The following is a 24,061-nucleotide window of genomic DNA, read 5'->3' as shown; positions in this document are numbered from 1 at the left end:
TCGCGCCGTCTTATCTTGAACAAATTGTGATAGTCAGCATGATCATTCAAAGGCTTGATTCGATTCTATATCAAGTTGTCACAAGTATTTCGTGCTATAAAAATATTTTGTTGAATTAAGCAAGTATTGTATTTGACCACAGCATTTAATTGAATCGAACGAATATCACTTGACTCAAATAATCCTTAGCCTCCGTGTTCCTGATACACCATGGCTGGGTTGAAAGTTTATATTTAAAAAAAGAAACTGCGTAGTTTCTAGATCCATGCGAATATACAGACTTTATCTATTTGACAATTATCCGAACCGCAGTCTATCGGAAAATGATCAATATTGTGTAAAATTGATAAAAAAAAAAAAAAGGTTATCCGCCCGATACGCCATGGTTAGGAAAATTTCCGCTCGACGTATAAATTAACGAAACAAAAAAGACGAACAAAGATTCGTGATTTATAATTTTCTTTTTTGATCCACGTGAGTACCTCGCGTGCAAACAGGAAACCACAGGTGGTTGGACAACGTAACAACTTCCCGTAAAATTGGGACTAGTTTCCGTCTCCTTTCCTCTCCACTATTAGCTCACCTTTTTTATCTACCAGAATCTATAAAATATGACGATTCCAGCGTACCCTCGATTCCATTCGATCGATCAATCAAGAAGTACGTAAGACGGTAAATTAGTAACAGCGAAGGGGTAAGCAAGCGGTACGTAAGAAATTGAGCGAGTAAAGAGATAGATAAATAAATAAACAAAAATTCGCCCGAGGAATTCGACGCGAGTATCTCGCACGCATACCGGCGGTACTATTATATACAGTAAGTAACGGTATTCGTCATAGACGACGCTCCGCTGATTCAGCGACGAAGTCCCACCTGAAGGGGCCCAAGGCCCCTCTCTCTTTGCGCGAGTATTGAGCCGCGGGCGACACGCGGCGTCTTTGTGCCTCTGAAAAAATAAAACTAAGTAAAGAAAAACAAGAAGAAAAATAAAAAAAATAAAAGACAAACGAAGGGCAAAGAAAATGGGAAAAGACCAAAATTAAAATGCAACCGGAAGTGAAGCCGCGGAAGAAGCGGCAACAAACAAACAAATTTTCATTTTCTACCTAGAACTATATTTTTCGATTCTGATTCAAAAAATGAAGATAGTCAAGGACCGAGCGGTAACCGGAACCTAAGAATTTCTCTCACCCCAATTTTTCTTAATAGGTATACTATACATTGGTCACGTGTCGTGCGAGGAGGAATTCATCACGCGATGAGTGGATGGATGGATCGTTATTATGGAACAACAGGAAGCCGGGTCGCGGTAGTGACGTAGAGGCGTAGGTTGTTGGGCAAGAAAAACTCCGTGGCACGTTGTTCGTTGTGAGAGCAGCTCGTTTAGTGACGACGATGTTTAGGTGGAAGGGTGGGGAGGATTTGAGGAAAATAAGCTTGCCACATATCGCAGCCGGAAGGTCGTGCTTTGACTGGGTTAGCGGTGAATGACGCGTCATTGCTCAGGCCTGTCTGCCTCCTTGTGTGCGTAGATAGGACGACGACGTTGGCCTCTCGTCTTCTTGCGAATACCAATTACACACCCGCGTTTCACGATCTCTTAGAGAGAGAGAAAGAGAGAGAGAGAGAGAGATGCCATGTCCTCGCCCATCGGAAATTACGTATGTATGTATGTATTTGTTTATTTAGACGACGTACATGGCGCAGATACGTCCGAGAAGCGAACGTCGAATTGGAACCTCGCGGCTGTTTTGTGAACGTGTCGTGCGGCCAAACAGGATGTGGGAATCGAAAGTAGCCGCACTTTGAGAGTCGAGCTTTTTCTTGATGAGAATCGGTGGTCCAAGATCGATACTTTTTGATCGATCGGAAGTCGGTTGAATCGCGTTACGGCCACGTTGGATGAGATTTAATTAACCCAAACGTGATAGTTTGCGTGAAAAATGAGTTCTAAGAACGTAGCAAAAATATTTAATCATTGTTTGAATATCGCGGAAAATGGTCTCTGTCTCAGTTTTTCTAACTGAAATCAATTGTTCAAATTTTTTAAAACATCGGCGGAGTTGAAGAGATTTCGAAAAAAGGGTTTCATTTAGCACGAAGAATGGCGCTAAGAAGACGATTTTTACGACTAAGGGACTCTTAAGAGGAGTTTGAAATATGTTTGGAATGAAATTTACCCCAGAGTTAGCGATTAGGTTTGGCAAGAAGTTGTGTATCAAGTAATTTTTAAAATTCATGTCTATAATGCAAAATATAGGAAGTTTATAATTAAATTTTTATTCCGAGATGGCTCATTTTACTTAGAAAACCATATTCTACAAAGTTACGATGAAACGGATTTCCTTCTTTTCCAGTAATCAATTCTTACAATGTTTTACAGTGAGATACAAGCATTTGTTTAGAGTTTTAGTATTTTCTGATATTGCATTTTTAAATAGATTCTCTTAGTTTGACAATCTCCTTAAAAAGGTATCGGAGTGTTGACGAAGCGAGTAAATTGTACTTGACGGATTTCATTTGTCGAGATCACTAAAATTCTTTGAAATTCTAGGAAACAATATTGTTTAAAATCTTGCTTGTGCCTTCGCTCAAGGAAATTCGAAAAATTGACGAAAATACCGAACCGATATTCAAATTTATTTGGCAAAATTCCGACTGGTCAGCAATGCAGATTTACTGTAAAATCTCATCATTCCGAATGGCTAAAAGCTCCTAACGCAGTTTCGACTTACCGAACGATAAAAACTCCTCATCACTGTAACGTATCATCGATCACGAGAAATTTTCGCAAAGTGATGAATTTCGACCGTCAGAAATTGCTGACCCGAACCACGATTCAGAATAAAGACGAAATTCTTTCCAGTTCAATAATATATCTACACGTGCCTGTGTTTCAAAATTTTGGAAAGAATTTTTATTTTTTTTTTCCACGTATTTAAAAAATTTCTATATACAAGGCAACCCTTTTTTCTCGACGGGATCGTTTCCAAGCTTTAAATATTCACCAACCATATAATTTGCAAATTTGTTTTTGCACGAGGCAGATATCGATTGTCTTCTGCGGTTTGCAAATTTATATTGCTAAGCAATCAACGAATCGCACATTATACAGCCACGCTATAAATTGGATAAAAAAATATTGCAACTATTTTTCGTCGGCCTTGTTGCGCGCAAACTCGAAACCGGTTGCAACGGCTTGACCTTTGAATCTTCTTTGATTTTTTACGACTTTCATTGTAATCGTATAGAGGAATAAAATCGCTTGATCGCTTGAACGGTTTTATCGTCTACTGATAAAAAAAAAAAAAAAATTCAACTCGATTCAGTTATTTTTAACGCATCGACTCGGCTCTTGTACCGTTGATTTATTTTCACTTTTCACCGCGTGGCTGTTCTAATTTCACGCAATTCACGCAATTCCACGTAGTGCGGTGAAAAGTGCGAATAAACGACAAAAACATACAAACTAAGGAACAAAAGCGATTTAAAACACCGGCGATCGTTTCCACTGCCGACAAAATATTGAGCAATCATTGCTTCGGTATTTGAAACGCGATGTCGAGCAAAGTGGGGAATTTGAAATTGTAAAAACGTTTAATTCACCTGCGCGTAACGCAATACTTCTCATTTACGCTAAAACGCCGCAATGTTACGTAACGCAATGAAAAATTGACTCCAAGTAATTTTTCGTCGCAGCATCGTGACGGCTTGTAATATCTAATAATTTTTCTTAATCCCGCACAAAGTCGTACCATTCGATTTTTCATCATTGGCATCATTGAACGACGCAAATGAATAATTTTCTCTACACGTTTATCACACGCGTAATAAACAAGCGTGATTATTTTCTTAAACGTAAATAGGGAAGATCAATTTCACCCAAGGAATCAAAGAATTCGCCGCTTCTCCTCAATATTTTTCGTCAATCAATCGTCTGCCGCTTACATCGGTAATTGGATAATGACCGGTAGCGGTGTACAAAGCGTCATTTGACGACCGATGGGTTCCACTTTCCTTTACGATCGTGTTCACCGGCAAGCACCTGAAACGCCGCAAATTCTTGCACCCGGCCTCGGACTCGGACTCGACTGACTGACTGACTGACTGACTGACTGACTGACTGACTGAGTGACTGAATTATTATTATTATGTACATCGGTATACCAGCGGTTCAAGAGCTATAGCGGTACTTTACCCGGTCTCTCCGAAGGTGAACACTATTCGAATTACCGTATAATATAACGGATTATTAGACATTGCACCTCGAATCGAGCCTTGAATATCCGATTGTCGGTCATATTTGTTCCCAAAATTATTCTTGTTCGGTCATAAAACGAATGGACTCAAAAGTTGCGGCGATTCGAAGCCAGTCGCGGATTGGACTCGATAGAATGATAACCATCGACTATTTCACTCTGCACAATTGTACGATATACGTTCTTTGATATAATTTGCGGGGTTGAAGTTTCAAATTTTAAATGGCCCGAAAGCGCCTGATTACGAATTATTTGCTGGCGAAACTTGAAACGAAGAGATCAAACTTTGAAGAAACGATAAGGTTTCGATAGGGCGAAAACTTGACGGCTTAAAGTCCGAAATTCATGTTACGGCAGAGCAAAGTTCCGAAAAGTAAAGTTTCGATAGAGTAAAATTCCGGAAATTAAAATATACTCACAGAGCGTTGTTTACTCAACGAATGGGTGTAAAAGATCAGAAAAACCGAAAATCCGAATGACCAGGATTCAGAACGTAAAAATATCGAAAATGTAAGACAAAGAAAGATCAAGGTGTTGAAATTTCACCAAGTTAAAAATTCACGGAACTGAATATCTTCGATCATTCGGAATTTCGATGTTTCGAGTTTTAAAAGTTTCTCATTCCCGCACTTTCGGAAATTTGACTTATCGGAATTACGCCCTTTCGGAACTTTCTACTTTCGAATCTTGCGTCTCGGCTTTCGGCCCATTCGAAACCTTGACGTTTCGTCAAAAGCTGGATTTCTTCGTTTAAAGTTTCGCTACCAAAAAATTTGCAATCAGTCGCTTTCGGCAGTTTTCAAATTCGGAATTTCAACTCCGCCCCCCAAAGAGAGAAAGGAAAAAAGAAAGACATCCTCAACGTTCGAAGAGTCGAGGTGACGGTAAAACCTCGTCAAGATCGGATGACCTTCTTCGCACGTACCGTACGTTACCGGGAGGTCAGGTTCAAGGCCACTCGTTTACGTATCCGAATGAGTGCCGACATCGTGTGACAAATACATACACATTTCACACAAACACCTGCACACCTGTCCCATTGTGTCGTACAATTTCGACGCTCCCTCTCTCTCTCTCTCTCACCGACGTTCACGCAAGTACAATTTTACAATGTCACATCTGCGTACGTAACGTCTACCATATAAGCGTCACATTGGGGAAGCAGGATCCGGAGAACGGATCAATTTTTGGAGGTCAATGGCAGTCGACGTACGTTCGCGATAGTAAAACACTGCGTACGTGGTGGATTTGATGATTTTTTCTTTTTTTCATTCGACGATAGGCGCAAAGTTACACTTATGATTTCAAAATATGCGCCAATAATTCTATGACGAGTATTGTACCGGGACGATCACTTGGAACTTGAAAATCAACCGCGCATGCGCCAAATAATTCAATCTCATTGGCCGGCGAAATCTTCCCGCAGCGATATTCTTGTCTGCGATGCAGGCCGGCCAACTTACGCAAAATGTGTACGTTTGAATTTTCAAAGAGCATGAGCATTGAATTCCGACCGTTCTTTGAAGAATCAACTTTCCGACCCGATAACAAATGCTTCCCAAGCCTTTCCGAATCGCTACCTTAATTATTTGAGATTCTAACCTCGAAAATTCGTGACAACTACATCGCCGGCAGAAACAGTTTGACGGCTGAAACTCGGGTTGGCCAGCCTGCACGAACAGCCGATAAAACTCGCGCATGCGCGGTTGATTTTCAAGTTTCGAGAGATTGTCTCGATATATGCTGGAGAGAGAAGGGAATTAATAAAAATTCAAAATCAATCTGAGCCAACGTCAATCACAACATCATGTGACTCCCATTTTTTGTACAGTGGTTTAGATGCGTTTCAATGCGTTTGTATCGAACGTTCAAAATTTTATTTCGCTCTTACTAGAGGATTATACTAATTTTTGTTATTCTAGTAGAATAGAAAATTTAATACAATGATTTTAAGATATTGTAATTGTTTTGATGTGAGAGTCTAAGAATCTCACGATATGATTCTAATGAAAGATATTATTTCTGAATTTTCAGAGTCACTTTATCCAACTTCTTGCAACACTACCTCGATTACCCTTGAATTAATACATCCTGTTGTAATTATGGATAATCAACAAAGCAAAGATTGATAGTGAAAGTCTCTCCGTGTGTATTAATTTGAAAAGGCACTCGCATACAATTGCGCGAAACTCCAAAGAATTTTTGACGTTTCCAGAAATGACCGGTTGCAATATTCTTTGCTTTCTTTATTTTTTATTTAACGAACGCTTGTTTTTACACGAGTGCAAATCACACCGTGCGGTGAGTCAGCGATGATGGGATGCACGAGGCATTTATTTGTAGAACATAAACATTGCAGCGAGGATGATGAAGAGGAGAGCAAAGAAGAGAAGAGTTGAGATTTAAAGTGGATGCCAATGTCCGAGAAAGGCGCTTACGAATTTCGTCAGGTGTTTCGAAGGAGATGCTCGTTGAGGAATTCTGACTTCGTTGTTGAGTCAAGGACCGGGACGAAAAGACGAGAATAAAGTCAAAAGACTTTGGATGTCGTCACAGCCGAGTCGTCACGATTCTTCTACAAAAGGGTTTTGAATCCTGCTTTCGTCGACGAATTTCAACGGGAAAATAATGGCTCGGTGTTAAAAAAGTAGTTGACTTGAGTTAAAAATCTTACGTACTATGGGAGGATTCGTAATTCGGTAAGAATAATGTTCAAACCTTGTTGTAGCAAAAAAATGTGTACGGGGCACTCCACGTCAAACCAACGAGTATTGAAAACGAGTGAAAAGTACAGGTACAGGTGTTCTTCGGAATGAACAATTCTGTGAAAGTAACATTGAAATATGATAAAAATTACTTAATTTCCTTAAATAAATTATGTATTTTATTCAAGGTTACTGTTGACTGAATCAAGCATCGTTTCCTTCGTTATTTACTCTCGGAACAAAAAGAAAATCGAACTTTACCAAAACGCAGTTTCTTTTTATCACATTTTTCACTACAGGAAACCATGATTTAAAACAATTTCCAAGAAAATTATTTGCTTTTTGAAAAACCAAAGTTCAACAAGAACAAAAATATTTAGCATTCTCATCCCATTTTGGAACCTTGGCATAAAAATGTATTATCAAGTTCTTTGATTTTGTAAAAAAGTTTTACGGTATTTGAAAAATACCCATCTTCGTGTCAATGTGGACATTTTCTCACTTTATGAGGTCACCTCACTCTTATAAAATGGCGGAAAAATTACGAAAACTTAAAGGTATCATTTTTTACCGAAACATAACAAAAAATTTATTGTCATCTGAATGCCAGGGGCTGATCAGTCAGGCCGATGACTCGGTGATTTGACGTGGAATGCCCCATATAAATATTTATCAATTCGGTCAGAAGATTCTGCAATATTACGACGATTATCCGTACTTGATAATCGTTAATCGGTTAACCGGATGGTGAAATTACAAGCGCGAACCGACGCAATTAGACTGTTTATATACTGCAGCCGATAAACGCTTTTAAAATAACATTATGGTAATGTTAATTATCCAGAGTTACGACGAGATCGAAAAAGAAAGATTGAATATATGCATTTGCCTCAAGGGAAATTTTGCTGTCAGATTTTTCAGCAGGTTGCTAAATATTTCTAGGTGAATTTGAAAGCGATATTTTGCAAACGAACAAAGGTGTGATTAAGTCGAGTTCACCATCTATTGTTCGAATGACTCGTGTTACTTTTCATTTACAGAAATACAAAAATCAGGCATTTATAGTTGAATCACAATCAATGGATCATGAAAGTATAATATTGAACTCGTTTTCTTTCCATTACTGTTGCAGTATATGTAACATAATTACGTGTTTAATACTCGTGCAGATGATATATTTGTGTAAAAATAAAGTCCCGGTGATTAGCTAGCCGCCATTAACACGGTTTGAAGAGATCGTTTTACGAGTTTCAGGATAGAAAATAATGAAAAAATAACTTTTATCGAACGGATCGAGTAACGAGCTTGTAGGCCGCAAGGTAATGAGCAGTTTCATTAGACTCTTGATTGAATATCGTAAAAATAAATTCCTCCTATCGAAATCACTCCTCGCACATAATATACAGCTACAAGATCATAAGTCGATGAATTTACTTGACAAGTTTTAGAAATTTCTGTTTCTACCTGCTTATTTATTTTTCATTATTTGTGCGATAACTTCGCATTTCTAGATTATCATTCTTCTTTTTCACCCCCTGCATGCAGGTATGATTTGCAATAATTTACAATCCCCGTTTGTGTTCGTATCGTCGGTGTTTTCTTAGATGAAAAATGAACAATACGATGATCTGGAACGTTCGAAGGAAGTTGAAAAGTGCGGGTACTTGACCCGATTACCTCGAAAGTTCCGTAAACGTTGGACTAATAAAAAATAAAACAGAATTTTCGCAGAAATTCTAAAAGAATATTTTCATATTAATGTAACAGCTTCCTTACAGAAAAATTGAGGAATAGCAAAATTTAAAAAAATTAATATCTTTTTCTAAAAATCTTTGATTGATTTCGTAATAAAACAGCTAATTTACAGAATATATTGCGTATTAATATCGAAGTTTTTTTTTTTTTTCCTCTTTCATTTATGGGGAAAATTTTTCACCAGGGCTGCGATTCAACTCTGATACCATCTGACGTTACACGCTTGTTTCACAGAGATAAGAGAAGCAACGCATAACGTACCCGCGGCTACGTATAATCCGCGGCCCCGTTTCGCGTTGCCTGGCCGGCTTTCTTCGATCTTTCAACGAAGACCTTGATCGAATCTCCGAGTGAGTTTAATTGTAAGTTAAGGCTAAAAGATCGGTGTCTAAATTACAGTTCTGCGGTTAAGAATGCAGCCGAAATTGTCGGCGAGGAAAGATAACGAAGAAAAATCGAAAGAAAACAAATAGATATACGGTTTTCGAAATGCGGATCTTGTTTTTATGGGAATTACCCCGAATCGAAAAGTGATTTTCACATCTCGCAGGATTCCAAAATATCGGAAATGTTGGGAGAAAATTTCGTAATATCGGCAAGAAATTTGGAAAAAAGAGTAGCAGGTTTAAGAAGGTTGGCTGGCCGAAAATCGATCCTTTAATTAATTTCATTACGAAGTATAGTCGTGAATTGAGTATTTATCAAATTACCATATTCGTATTCGACGATACTGTGAAAGTATAAATATTGAACGTACCAAAATTATAAATAACAGTTTAGACATCGATGCTTCGTTTCAAATCATTTTAAAATTGCTAAAAATCTGGTACACGTGTTCAATTTTATTCTACGATAGTTCATTTTATATGTAAGACCATGTTTAAAAAATCACTGAAATCGTTGATTTTATCACTCTAGGTGGAATCGCTGGATATTTAATTTGAAAACATTGTACTGATATTGATTACGATTAAAGATTAGCGATATTCAATTGATCATCGAAGAAAACAAGGATAATTGCTTTAAGTGAAATAGTCTTCTGACAATCGAAGAAAAACCTCCGAGATTTTCAACGTTTCGTAAACTGATCGATAAATCTTTATTTTTCTTTATAATTCAAAAATTGTCGGTTCACCAATGTTTAAAAATACATCCTCGCGGTTTGGCAGTGCGAAAATTTAAAAAAAGTGGCAAGGTCCTTGATGTCCTTTCTTCCAGCATCCGCGAGCGAAAGCGAGCTTCGAGAAGGATCTATATATATATATATATATATGTATATATATATATATGTGTGTCGTTTATAAATGGGAATAAATTGAAGCCTCCGTTATAGCCGGTTGACTCGGCAGGAATTCAACTCAAAACGCTAACGCTGCGTTCTCCTTTTCCACTCCTTTTCTGCATTCCGCAGACCGACGGAGAGACCGCGCGACGCGAAAGTGCCGATGCGGTCTCACAAGCGCAACAGGAAGTAACGCTGCATCGCTGCATCGACTCGCCATCTCGCCCGTTGCTGGATTATTCCTATTATGCCCGAAAGAAAAATAAAAATCCTTTCGCTCGTTGGGAAAAATTTCCATTTTTTGAGCACATTTTAATCCGGAGTTGTTTATTTTGTGAAAAATCACGTTTTAGAATCGTTGACGAGTGTAATTGAAATCGGACCAGAATCAAATCGTTCCTGCAATTTGACGTTCGCTATAAGTTCTGTAATAATAATCATTCAACTCTCCGTATCGTTCAAACCTTTAAGTCCCACATTATTGTGCTGAGTCAAGTTTTGTGACGAGATTGTATTCTACGGTTTATGGGGTCGCTGATTACGAATCTGAAATCAGATTTCACAACTTCGAAGTGGTGGATCTAACATGGTCGACAGAAATTTCGAATTTCATCGAACATAGTTACAAAACTATATGCAGGGGTTTTTGGGGTCGCTGATTCGATTTTTCGTACTCAATTTTCAAGATCTGATTTCGGATTCGTGATCATCGACCCCACGAAGACCTGGACAGAGTATTTTCTCCGAATTCGATCAAGTTTGAAATTTTTTCTCGGCCGTATTGGATCCGCCGTCTTAAATTTTTTATATCCGATTTCAGATTCGTAAGCAGTGACTCCAAAAACTTATAATTTATGTAAAACATGTATACGTGTAGAGGGGAAACTTTTTCGGAAATTTGTTATTCCTTCAATCATCACGATTCTTTTTTCAATCATTTTGTTTCTAAGAATAAAAATTTACATTATACCGCAATAATTGCTCTCGAGTATTGAGAATCTAGTAATATATTATCAGAAATAGCAATAAACCGCAAAAAATACGTTGAAAAGTTCTTTAAATATATTTTAAAAACTGGATGTAAAATGGGTGGTAAGAATACCGAACACCGTGACTCAAAGGGTTAGACTAAAAATAGCACTTCTAGAAAGTCTGTGTAAATTTTGTTTCTTGTTTTTACCGCAGAACCAAGTCACTTGAATAATTTGAGTTCAACGTTTCATCCTTTAACCTTTCTGCAGGATGATGTAAATTTATGGTGAATGAAACGAAAACACACACACACGCACACACACCAAATGTATGAGAAAAACACAAATTTCACTCATTTTATCTGTTGAAAATTTCGATTTTAATCTCTGTAAAAAATTAGAAATTTTCGTGGTACTATAATGTAAAATCGGTGAGTAAATTTCGGACGAATTTGGTGCGAATTATAAATTTCATTTCAGACATTCTAAAAAATCAAGTTTACCATATTTAACGCCGTTATTGATTTCCATAAATGATCGTTCTTCGCATTTCCCACGAATCGACGATCGTTTCTTTATCGTATCGCTGTCGAGGCATATATTCAGAATGTAATTCAACGTCGTCAAGTTGCCGATTATCGTCTTCTTTGACTGAAGGAAACGGCTGTTACGAGATACACATACACATGTGATTTTATACATTTGTTCACACACATATATGCATTTATATATATATATATATATATATATATATGTATATAGATTCTATGGTGTCAGAGCTCGTTTGCGTCGCCCGGAGCAAATGCGAAAGTTTAAGCGGTCTTGATTTTATTAATACGATAAGTAACGTATAGATTACAAATTATATATATATATATATATATATATATATATATAGATATATTATACAAAATCTTTGTAATCTATACGTTACTTATCGTATTAATAAAATCAAGTATGTATATATATATAGTTAAGAATTGATGAGAGCTACTTGAAAACGACGTCGACTGTACAGGTAATTAGGCGCCTTATTTTACACGCGGTATCTTAATCACTGTGGATATTTATAGATTCGTCGAATTCCGCGTTGCAGTCCGCATATTAATTTCACATACCTGTACAGACGATACGAGTTAAATACGAGACTCATCGTAAAACTGAATTGCGAGAATCTGGAGAGTGAATGATAACAAATAAAATATAAACAAACCGAACGGGATTACAAAATATCGAACTATTCCTGCACATTGATCGATCGATTCATTTGGTTTGTTTAACTGCGCGTTCAACCTTTGAACAAATCGAAGTATCTTAGACGTTACGGCGTTATAATAATCGCATGAATTGGGGATCAATTTGTAGATCATTTTATAAACACACACACGCACACACGCACACATACGTATATATGTATTTGTTTGAATGCATATGATGAAATAATAAGCGTCACTCTGAAATATAATTGCGTACCTTGCAATATTGTATTGTATAAATAAATATATGTATATGGTACATTATATACCTGTAAGTGACCGATATTTATCCAATTGAACAAATTATTTTCACCTCAATGTTATACGTGGTGGAATGGTACGGACAGCGGGGTTGCATTGGCGTGAATAATATTTATGATGCATTCATACGCGCACACACACACACACACACATATGTATATATATGTATATTATATACGGAGATGCGTATGTACCTCGTATGTATGTCAAAACAATCCGTGACACTGTTACGACTCGAATTCTGTTACATGTACGCCACATAACGCGAATTACAGAGGCTGAAACAATAGCAAAAAACAGGATACGCTGAGAAAAATTTCATTTGTTACAGTGACATGAAAAATTCAGTGAAACAGGTATCGTTAAAAAAATCTGTTCGAATATTGTTGGAATTAGGAATAAACGAGGTACGCCTAACCATTTTGCGCTATCGTCGATCATTTTTTGGTAATTGCATAGCAAAATTAGTTTGCGAGGTTTACTGTACTTTTTTTAGTTAAACAAGGCTTTAACGTCAATTTATCGTTGCACGAGCGTTAAATTTTCGCAACAGTTGCGAGAACATCTAGCAACAGCGATCGTAATGAGAAAGAATAGTAACGGATACCAGACTTTCCGGTAACGGGTAGAAAACTAATTTTCATTTTCTACCTAGAACTATATTTTTCGATTGTGGTAAAAGAATGAAAGTAGTTAAGGACTGAACGATAACCGGAAATAAAAATTTCTCTCAGTGTAGAAACGACAGAGAGTTTAAAACAAATTCGAATTAATTGGCGCTAATGTCCCGACATCTTAGACGTGGATGAGGAGAAAATGAGAGAAGTAAGAATGGGGAAAGATTTTATACCGAAAGTGCGAATGTGTATGTAAGTGACGATGTGACAGGTCGTAATTTCGGATCTTCTACGCCCTTGTTGCCGCGGAATATGTAATTATAGGTATTAAATAACGAAAAAGAAATACGAAAGAGCCGAGATTGTAATGAGAGAAAATGAGAGAAAGACCGAGTAACGGGTCGACCGACCCTCGGAGGTGAAACGGATCCGTGTCCTTTTCGCGTTAATCCCTTTCCCTCAACTCGCGATCGCGATCCTGCAGCCTGCAGACCGCAGACGATCGACAGGCGACCGGATACCGATTTTGCGGCTTTCTCGGTGCTCGATCTTTCGATGGATCATCGATCAGCCTAAGATTCGTCAAATGGAGGGAAAAAAATTCATCGTCGGCATGTGTATACTTTTTTTTTTTCTTCAAACTCCTTGGTTAATTCCAAAGCGAAAATGTGTTCGGAGTGTGCCAAGAGTTTCTGTTTTTTTTTTTTTTTATTGTTTTAATCTTTAATTTTACGAAATTCAAAACGTCAGCTTTTTCCTGTGTAAAATTAGCGGCTTGTAATTTTTTTTTTTTGTTTTTTTCATAAACAAGAGCAAACTTTTCCGACAAATCGATCGCCGCTGTTTATCATGTAGAATTATTCTCACGTTGCGAGGTAAACGCCAATTTTGAATAAAGAAACAAAAATATATACACATATATGTACTCAATTTACGAAACATGTCGAAAACATTTGAAAATTCACTAAGATGTGTTTCTTTACTCAAATAAAGGGATATTTTGAGTAAATGTTTTTTTATTTCAAGGTGAACGGGTTAATCAAATAAACAAAAGACCGAATATTTGTGATGAATAAGGCGAAGCGCGAACGTGAGACTTTATTTAAAAAGAAAGTCGTGATAATTTGTTCAACTGTACGGTATAGCGATGCAAAAATTTGTTAAATTTGAGGAAACTTGATTGTATTTAAAAAAAACTTTTCTCCTAGTGTACAAGTATAGGCTTGCGGTTTTAAATAATACGAGACGAAATTTTTTTCCCCGATATTAAAATACAGTATCGAGGAAAGTTAAGAGTTTTCTGGATGTCACTTCAGCACGCGTTGTGTTTATTATTACAAAAAGCGACACCGTCATTCCGCGTACATTGCAAAAGAGCCGATTCATTCCCTCGAATAAGGTGCAGATGTTGCACGATGCAACCGGAGCTTGTTATTCCTCCGATCTTTTATGTTTTCACAATTTTTTCCACATAATACTTTTCGCAAAGGTGTAAATGTTAAAACACCTACGAATGGACGCTGCGTTACGAGTTGGCGCACGTATATATATTTATACACGTATTGCATATACCTGCACGAGTTGTAAAATGATCCGCATTTCTTGTCACGGTAAAGTTTTAATTCACATTTATGCGACAATTTATACGTTTTAACAGTGAAAAATTCTTGGTGTATAAAAACCTTTAAAAACAAAAAAAAAAAAAAGAATAACACTCGCGCCTCGACAGGTATAATAATAGGTAGTTTTGTACGAGTGATTTGAAATTAAAGAGAAAGTGCTTTGACAATCAATGATATTACGCAGTTTGCGGTGGACTATCAGGAAATAGGAAAACTCGAAAATTAGAGGCTCTTCCCAGGGACTGAAGAGAAAAAGAAAATGGGAAATGAAAAACGTACGAAGAACAGCGGAATAAGAAAAACAGAATTGAGATTGCACGCGGCAAGCTTTTGTTATAAATAAATTTCTGACAATCATTGTCCGTTTATCGTATGTAAAATAAAAACAACAACGACAACAACAATACAATCAATGATAATGATAATGATTTGAGTATACGATTATTTTAACGCTATATACTTCAGGTATACACTAATTGCATTCGCTTTATAAATACGACAAACGAAAAAGCGGAGAAAACTTTTTATAACGCCAAGTTATCAATAGCAAGTAATACATAAATTTAACTTCCCGATTACTTGACCCGGTTAACCGCTATCGTTGTCTTTTTTCCCTGCCTTCCTTTTTCTCATCCTCTCGTCTATAATATCACCGTTTAAAAATTGTTAGAAATAAGTTTAAAATAAAAAGAAAGAGAGAAATAAGAATAAAAATCACAGAAGCTGCGGACGAAGTTCGAATTCGTATTTTTTAGTTCGAATCGAAAGGCGGCAGAGTCTGCGTGCCGCAATTTGAAATTTCTGAAACGCGTGAGGAGTGATGGAAATTTATGCAGACACACACACACACAAACGCGCGTGCACCCGCATACATATACGTATATATACTTATAAAGGTGATTTCGCAGAGTTGAAATTCCCAGAAACGATCCCAGTTTGCATCGTGCGATAAAGCAGCTGCCAATCCACGAAAATTGCATCCCGCTTAGCGGTGAAGTTTCGCCCTGAGGTTAAAGACGGTGAGGATAAGGAAGAAGAGGATCGTACAAAGGTAGACTTGCCGACGCGTGCGTTATTTTACTTGTGCTCAATTTCGATACTAACGAGTGAGAAGAAGAAGAAAAGAAAAAAAAAAAAACAACAACTATAAGGAAACAAGTGTACGAACAAAGAAAAAAATGAAAAAAAGAAATGAAATTAACGAACATATTCAACTGGCAAATTCGTGAGAGCGTAATAATCCGGGATTATAATTCTAATTGCGAGCAGCGATAGTCTCGGTGTGTTAGAAAGTTATATTTAGTCAACCGTGTGTGTGCACGGTATAGTCGTTATAACAATATAATATACGGGAGATTTTAATGACGCAATTTGCGTTGAAAATGTTTTTTTTTTTTTTTTTTTTTTTTTGTACAACCTTTGATACAGCGGTACGTGTAATAAGAGTTTTCAAGTTCTCCGGGTACGGCGTGAAGTGGCGAGCGAAAATACGGCCACCCAAAAATACTCTTGAAATCGCCCACGCGATGCCCTCTGGCCTAAACGAAACCACCTTGCAAAAGCGCGCACAGCCTCCGAAGAAACTCTGCGAAACCAACCCATTAACGTCAGGCAAAGAGATACGGAAGTATCGTGTCAGCGAGAGAGAAAAGGGAAGCGGAGAGAGGCTGAACAATAATGACAGAGGAACGTGAAACGTGAATGAAAAAATAAGGAGAACGAAAAAAAAAAAAAAAAAAATACACGAACAGAAGAAATTCTTCGAGAAGAGAAAAGCAGATTATTCCGAAATCCGCGCTGCTATTCAGAGCTCTGCAAAATCGAGTTTTGTGTTCTTCTGCCTGAAATTACCAAAGAAAGTCTGAGCATTATTGTATACATGCACACAATTCTGAATGCAATGTGCAAATAAGATAGAAGAGAAATTGTTGTTGTCTTTTTTTTTTTTTTTTCCAATTTCTCGTCCGAACTTCGTTTTGCGATCATCGCTACGATTACGTAATTCGGTTTTGTCAACGAACCGTAATATCGTTTAAACCCCTTCAAACGGTACGGTATTTTGATGGCAGAACAGTAATTTACGATTACTGAATTTTCTTGATAAACTTGTCGATTATGACACTGCGACTGATTGACAATGCGATTGAAAGATTATTTGCATATTTACGATAGAATTGTAAATCGTACAAGAATTGTTTCAAAACGGAGTTGAAATTGGTGAGAGACTTTCTTCCGAATCGAGTATGCAAAAATTTTCAAATACTATTTTCAATAATGTTCATGTTAATTAAAATCGTCAACAACGTTGTCCGATATTATTTCAATCGGGTGAACTGATTGAACCCGCATACGAATGAATAAATATTCATAAATCGCGATCAGATTCAATCGTAGCCTCGTTTAAAGTCGATCACTTGTTTCAGCGTATCTTTGGACCCAGAATGACTTCCTCAACCCAAAAATCATCAGACTTGGAGGGTCGATTGCTCGCAACGGGATAAAATGTGGACGTTGAAAACCGAGAATCGACGTATTTTCAAAAGCATGCGACTAATTTTTGTCTTTTTGTTTTTTAATTATACACAACAAATATCCAAGCGAATGTTGCACAAACTTGACTTTTGTTGGTGAGAATATTTATCGTCGGAAGCGATCGAGGTGTAATTAAATGAAGTGGGAGAAAAAAAAAAACAAAAAAAAAAAAAAAAACAACACCTCGTCAATTTCATTGTGTAAATAATATCGATCGTGGGGGGGGGGGGGGGGGGGGGGGGGGAGTGTGTTGTAAAAAATCCGTTAATCGATTTACAGCCATACTCTGCGCTGCTGATCCGGCACATCGCGTTGGAATGATTTTTCTTCGTCGACTGTAAGTGAGGTATTCGGAAAAAAAGTTAAAAACCGAGCTTGTCATGCACGGCGATCGTCAGGTTCGATCAGGGTCCGATCGGAGGATCGATCGGTGAAAATACCGCCTGGCGGAACAAAAAACGTGACTCAGATTCCGAAGGCGAGAGATGGGCGAGGAGCCGAGGAGAAAGGATATACGTGTGGTATACGTATTGGGAGATTAAAGGAGAAGGGGAATCGTGATGCTGCGTATAATCACGCGACCGTTACGCTTCTGGACCAGAATTATCTTCTGACTCCTGCAGGATTGCAGAGCGCCGCTCGGTAAAAGTTACGGAGAATTGAAGTATCTGGAGTGATGAAGACGAAAAAAAAAAAAAAAAAAAAAGAAAAGAAAGAAAAAAAAGTAACGTTCTATCTCGTTGCAGCGAAAAGAATTTCGTTTCTTACGATTGGTAATTGTTGAAAAATTTTAGTGCCAACGCTTCAACGAAATTGGTTAATAAGTATCTAACAAGTAGGCTAGTTCAGGAATATTAACATTTTTTTTTACTCTTATCAACGATATTGATTTATTAGAAGTATAGCCAAGTAGCTAAGGCTCGATTTTTCACGTGCATATCATAGAGACATCAGAATTAAACTTTAATTTATAAAACAATTAGAATTCCGCTAATAAACGTGAACCTCTTGAACGATTTATAATTGTCAAAGTTAACACAAGATTGCCGAGCTTAGTACAATTACTAAATATTCCACACTTTACGCAGAGATATACTTTTTTTTCTTTTTTTTTTTTGTAAGATTCTTTGTACTTGTATGTTACGAATTACGAAAATAAATTGAACGAACGAGAAAAGTTTTATAGTCTACATTGTACGTTAAAAATTGGCATCGATGTGCAATAAATGTTTCAATGTTGTTGAAAGACGGTGAAAAAAATATGTGACGCCGTTAACCATTCTCGTGATAAAAATAAACGAAAGATTCGTTTGAGAAAAAAAAAAAAATAAAATCATCAGAATTTCATGCGAGTTTCACAATTGATCTTATCGCTCCTCCTACAAGAAGAGTTTCTCACTATAATTTATTCACACCCTTGTATTACCTTGTATCAGTATTTTCGTACAGTGTATAGAATTACTCGCGCACCTATTAATTAACCGTAGCTTGTTATTTGCCGAGTTAATTACTAATATGCAGAGCAAGCGCCTCTCTGGTTCTACTATCATATGTATATGTATATATATATGTATATATATATAATATGTATATAATATGTAATCAAGCTGCGTGCAGAAATATAACCTCTGACGATAATTGATCGTGACAAAATTCACGGCAAATTTTTATCGTGTGTGTACCGTTAAATTATTTTCAGATAAAAAAACAATACAACGGAAGAAGAGGAAGAAGATGAAGATACGAATAATCACAAGAGATGAAAAATTTCACGGATAGTCTGCCTGCGCGCATACAAAAGTACGGTACGTATAATAATCAATGCACACACATTAACGGCTATTATTGTACCGTTTCGTCGGCGCTAATTGCGAATATCATATACATTACAGGAGGCAGGTGTGCGAGAGTTTTTTTCTTATTTTCTTTATTTTTTTTTTTTTTTTTTTATTTATTTATTTTTTTTTTTCTTTCTTCCTTTTTGTATCGCAAACAATTTACCACCGCGTAAGTATATCCGTCCTTCTTTTCTCGATCCGGAATATAATATACGGAGCAAAGGATCGTCGGGGTTAAAGCGAGCCACTCAAGAATCTTACTCCGTCTTTACGAGCCGTCTATCGGTTAGTCAATTTATGAAGGTACAGGCATCGCTTCTCGGCGCGATTCTCCTTAGTTCGAAAGCCCCCGATGCGTCTATAACCGGGGAGTAAAATCATTCGGCAAGTAATTCCGCGTTAATAAATTCACCGCCGTGCGCCGCAGCTTCTTCGAGATGCTGCACCGTGCGTCCGATTTCCCAACTCTCGCTGCCTCGGCTCGGTAATTGTGCCCCGTAACTGCTGCAGCCAATCGTCGGATGCACACGGCTATCGTAAATTTAGTGAGAAATCAAGGATCGCTCGGCGATCGTACGCGGCGGTGGAGGATTTTCAAAATTTCACCAAATCACGCGGGTATTGAGATCAAATTTCAGTCAACACTTTTCGTAGGTAATCGCTTCGGCGATTCAAAGTCGTTGTCCAAATGAATGTCCGATTCACTTGGGGATCGAACGAACGATTATAAATCGATAATATCGATTTTTCGTGATTTCTGCGTTATTTTCACGTGATATGAAAATGATTTCTAAACGTTTGAGGCAATCTTCAGAGACTTAAGGATTTGGAAGAATCGCAGGAAATCACAACTGATCACTGTGGATTACGTAGAACGGTGGGAAATCGTAGAAAATCAATGGAAATCGCTAATCGGTCAATTGGAAATCAACAGAGTTAATAAATTGAATTCAGTAATTTCGGTAATTCAGTAATCCAGTGATTTCAGTAATAACTCGATTAATTCAGTTCGTTATATCAACGAACATTTCTGTCACTCGAGCCTCTTTAATTTACAATTGAACTTCCGAGAGTTGTTAAACTTGTCCGATTTACTAGAGTTCAAACGTTCCTATCGGTTATAAGCTGATGTAGAATTTTCATACCGCTGATGAATTTGCTGAAACATAGCGCAGAAATAATTCCGTCTGCATTACCGAGCGGTAACTTACAAAAGGTAAAAAAATAAAATAAACCACTTGTATAAACAACGAACAGAAGCTTCTATAAGCGATTCGATCTCGGGTTTATCCCCCATGACAATAAGAGAAAGGCGACAAAAAAAAAAAAAAAAATCAAGGGAATAACGTATCACCTGTACAAGCGTTACGATTTTATGGAGCTGCAGGCACGTCGCAATTTATCCTCACACTTGATGAATTTTTACACATGTGATATGTGCGTGTACAAGTACACTAAGAAAAATTTCATTTGCTACGGTAACTAGAAAAATTGAGTAAAACAGGTATGGTTAAAAACAAACTGTTTGAATATTGTTGGAATTACGAAAAACGTGGTACGCGCAACCATTTTGCGCTATCGTCGATCCTTTTTTGGCAATCGCAACGCAAAATCAATTCGCGAGGTTTACTCTACTTTTTTAGTTAATCAAGGCTTTAACGTCAATTTATCGTTGCACGAGCGTTAAATTTTCGCAACAGTTGCGAGAAAATATAGCAACAGCGATCGTAATGAGAAAGAATAGCAACGCATACCAGACTTTCCGGTAACAGGTAGAAAACTAATTTTCATTTTCTACCTAGAACTATGTTTTTCGATTGTGGTAAATATATGAAAATAGTCAAGGACTGAGCGGTAACCGAAACTAAAAATTTCTCTCAGTGTATACGTACACCCGGAATTTTCACTGGCTATAAATTTCCGTTTGAATTTCCCGCAATCACGGGCGCGCGAATTGGAATAATTGAGGATAATCGGCCCGGAGGGCGGGATTTATTGTCACGCCTATTCGACGTGTTATTCGTAATTCGCATTACCGACATCCGTTCTTCAGCTGCAAGACTTCGATAAGAATTGCCGGTCTTTCGATCGTCGTGCAAAACGTCTGAACATTCGCATGCATGCGTTGCGAAATGTGTATCAGCCGCTTCCTTACAGGTATATACAGCAATTCTCGTGCCTGAGTCCCTCTCTCTCTCTCTCTCTCTCTCTCTCTCTCTCTCTCTCTCTCTCTCTCTCTTTCTCCCTCTCTCTCCGTGTGCTTGTGCAATAACGGTCCTCGCATCGAGATTCGCACACGAAGCAAAGGCTGCTGCTGGCACGACGATGCCGATGCAATTGGCGAAAATCTTCTTCGACTTGGTATACGCCGGGTATATCCAATTACGTAAATTGGAGTGAACCGAAACACCGTTAATTTCTCTTATAACGTGTACACGTCGCGATTCTCTCTTGGCTTCGACTCACCACCGACTTTCCATGTCAACTGCAATTGTCCGATGTACGTACGTACGTTACATCGTATACCTGCGATTTCTCGATTTTCACTTTACTTCTGCAGTAGCAATCGATCCTCGTGCACTTCGTGCATGTAAGAAGAGTCGAGAATTTGCGACAAAAGTTCCCTTTTATTTCTCACGCTAGTGAAATCAAAGAAGCAAACGCAAAAAAATTTCATCGTAAGATTCACCTTGTCACAATGTGTATATATTATACGATATATATTTCCGATAAATTACAAACCATAATTTCTTTTTTCTTCAACTCTTATTACCGCATCCGATTCAACGTTCGAGGTACTTTTTCTCTCGAATATTATCCCAAGAATTTCAATCTCAATATTATTAAATATTCATTTTGAAATATTGCATCGAAGCCTTTGAATAAAAAAGATAGATAAATGAAAAATTGATGGTAATTTTCACACCGCTCCTCTTTCTCTCTCTCTCTCTCTCTCTCTCTCTCTCCTCTCCTCAATTGTAATACCTTCAGAGGTTTTACGGGGAACGAATGTTTCCAATAAAGAACGGTAGGTAGACCTGCACGAGTCCGGGTTCGTGGCCCAGTTAAAGGCACGTGTCTACGTGCCCGCGAACCAGGAACACGAACTTGATACGTGTAGCTGACTTCCCCGGGTCTTACTCGATCATAACGTACCCTACATGCTGCTGCCGACTTATGCCCGATTAATCAAAACCGAGATGAAATTAAACGCGAGAAAACGACGCCGCGTACTCGCACATAATCTGCAACTTAGGTGCGATGTGTAACAAAATCAAACGCACGATATGTACTGCGATTGTATACACACACACACACACACGTGTATAGTACACTGAGAGAAATTTTTAGTTACGGTTACCGCTCAGTCCTTGACTATTTTCATTCTTTACCACAATCGAAAAATATAGTTCTAGGTAGAAAGTGAAAATTAGTTTTCTAGCCGTTACCGGAAAGTCTAGTATCCGTTACTATTCTTTCTAATTACGATCACTCTTGCTAGATTTTCTTGCAACTGTTGCGAAAATTTAATGCTCGCGCAACGATAAATTGACGTTAAAGCCTTGTTTAACTAAAAAAAGTAGAGTAAACCTCGGAAATTGATTTTGCATTGCGATTACCAAAAAAGGATCGACGATAACGCAAAATGGTTGGGCGTACCTCGTTTTTCGTAATCCCAACAATATTCGAACAGTTTTTTTTAACGATACCTGTTTTACTCAATTTTTCTAGTTACTGTAAAAATTGAAAATTTTCAGGCATCGTGCAATTTGGGCAAAATCTGCGAAACAATTCGCATGCAGGTATTATTTTTTATTGATTAATTATTTTTCTGAGGGAAAAGATGACTAGAATTTCTATTTTTTTTTTCCGTTCATTTTTTCTTCTTTTGTTCTTTATTTAAAGTTGGAATTAAATATATCGATTATATCTGGGTGCTGATGTGATTCTTATTCGGATAAATCGGCGTAATTTATAGATTATTATATGCATATTGATTGAGTGTGAAATACGAAATACTGTATTTAACCACGCGAATTATAGCGAAAAAAGTTGATTGATGTATATTATTAAACGGAATGAATGTTTTTTTTCTTGTTCTTGTCATACTTAATCCGAGTATTAAATTAATTGCATACGTAGTATGATAAATTGCATATGATTTCCGGACCGATTGCGAGATAGCTTGTATATACCTAATCGGTCTTTTTGTTTTTTTTTTTTAAAAAAAAACCTCTGCTAGTTTACTTTTTTACTTTCTTCCACGTCTATTTTTGCCATCGGTTTACGATATGTTCAAAGGTATCGCGATAAGGAGAGAAAGGAAGATAAGGTCTGACCCAGTCTCTACAAAAAAAAAAAAAAAACAGCATGTATACCCGAAGGTGAAATTTTTCGATACGACAATTTTCTTCTTCTAATTTTTGGAAAGAGGGAGGTGGGAGGGGTCGTCGGTAGTTTAAATCCAGAATTTCGACAAGATTTTGCCGTAGCTTTGGCCGCCATGCTCAATCTACGATTAAAGTCGGAAATTATCGATCGTAGACAAAAAAAAAAAAAAAAAAAAGAAGAGAAAAGAAAGTGTTTTGTTACGAACAAAGTTCTAGAGAATTAAATTTACCACAGGTTCGGTTCCGACAATTGTTTATAAAAAAAAAAATAAATAAATAAATAAATAAAAATAAAAATAAAATCGAAAGTGGCCAATTTGTTTGACAAAAAAAAAAAAAACATAATTCCCTGTATAAATTTAATCCGATCGTCGAAACTGCTGCAGAATCTGATTGATACTCCGTATTTTAGACTGTCAATGTCTCTCCGTCTCCGAAACAGAATGATGTGGTATCGAAAAATTTCAACCTCAAATGTATATGCATGTGTATATTTATACATATATATATATGTGTACATTCCGACTGGACTATAGGTGGACTGAGGAAAATAAAACGAAATAGGGTCGCGG

The sequence above is a fragment of the Neodiprion pinetum genome, chromosome 5 (genome assembly GCF_021155775.2).
Source record: "Neodiprion pinetum isolate iyNeoPine1 chromosome 5, iyNeoPine1.2, whole genome shotgun sequence".
NCBI lineage: Eukaryota > Metazoa > Arthropoda > Insecta > Hymenoptera > Diprionidae > Neodiprion > Neodiprion pinetum.
The sequence above is the reverse complement of the archived record's forward strand: the minus strand, read 5'-3'. Positions refer to the sequence as shown.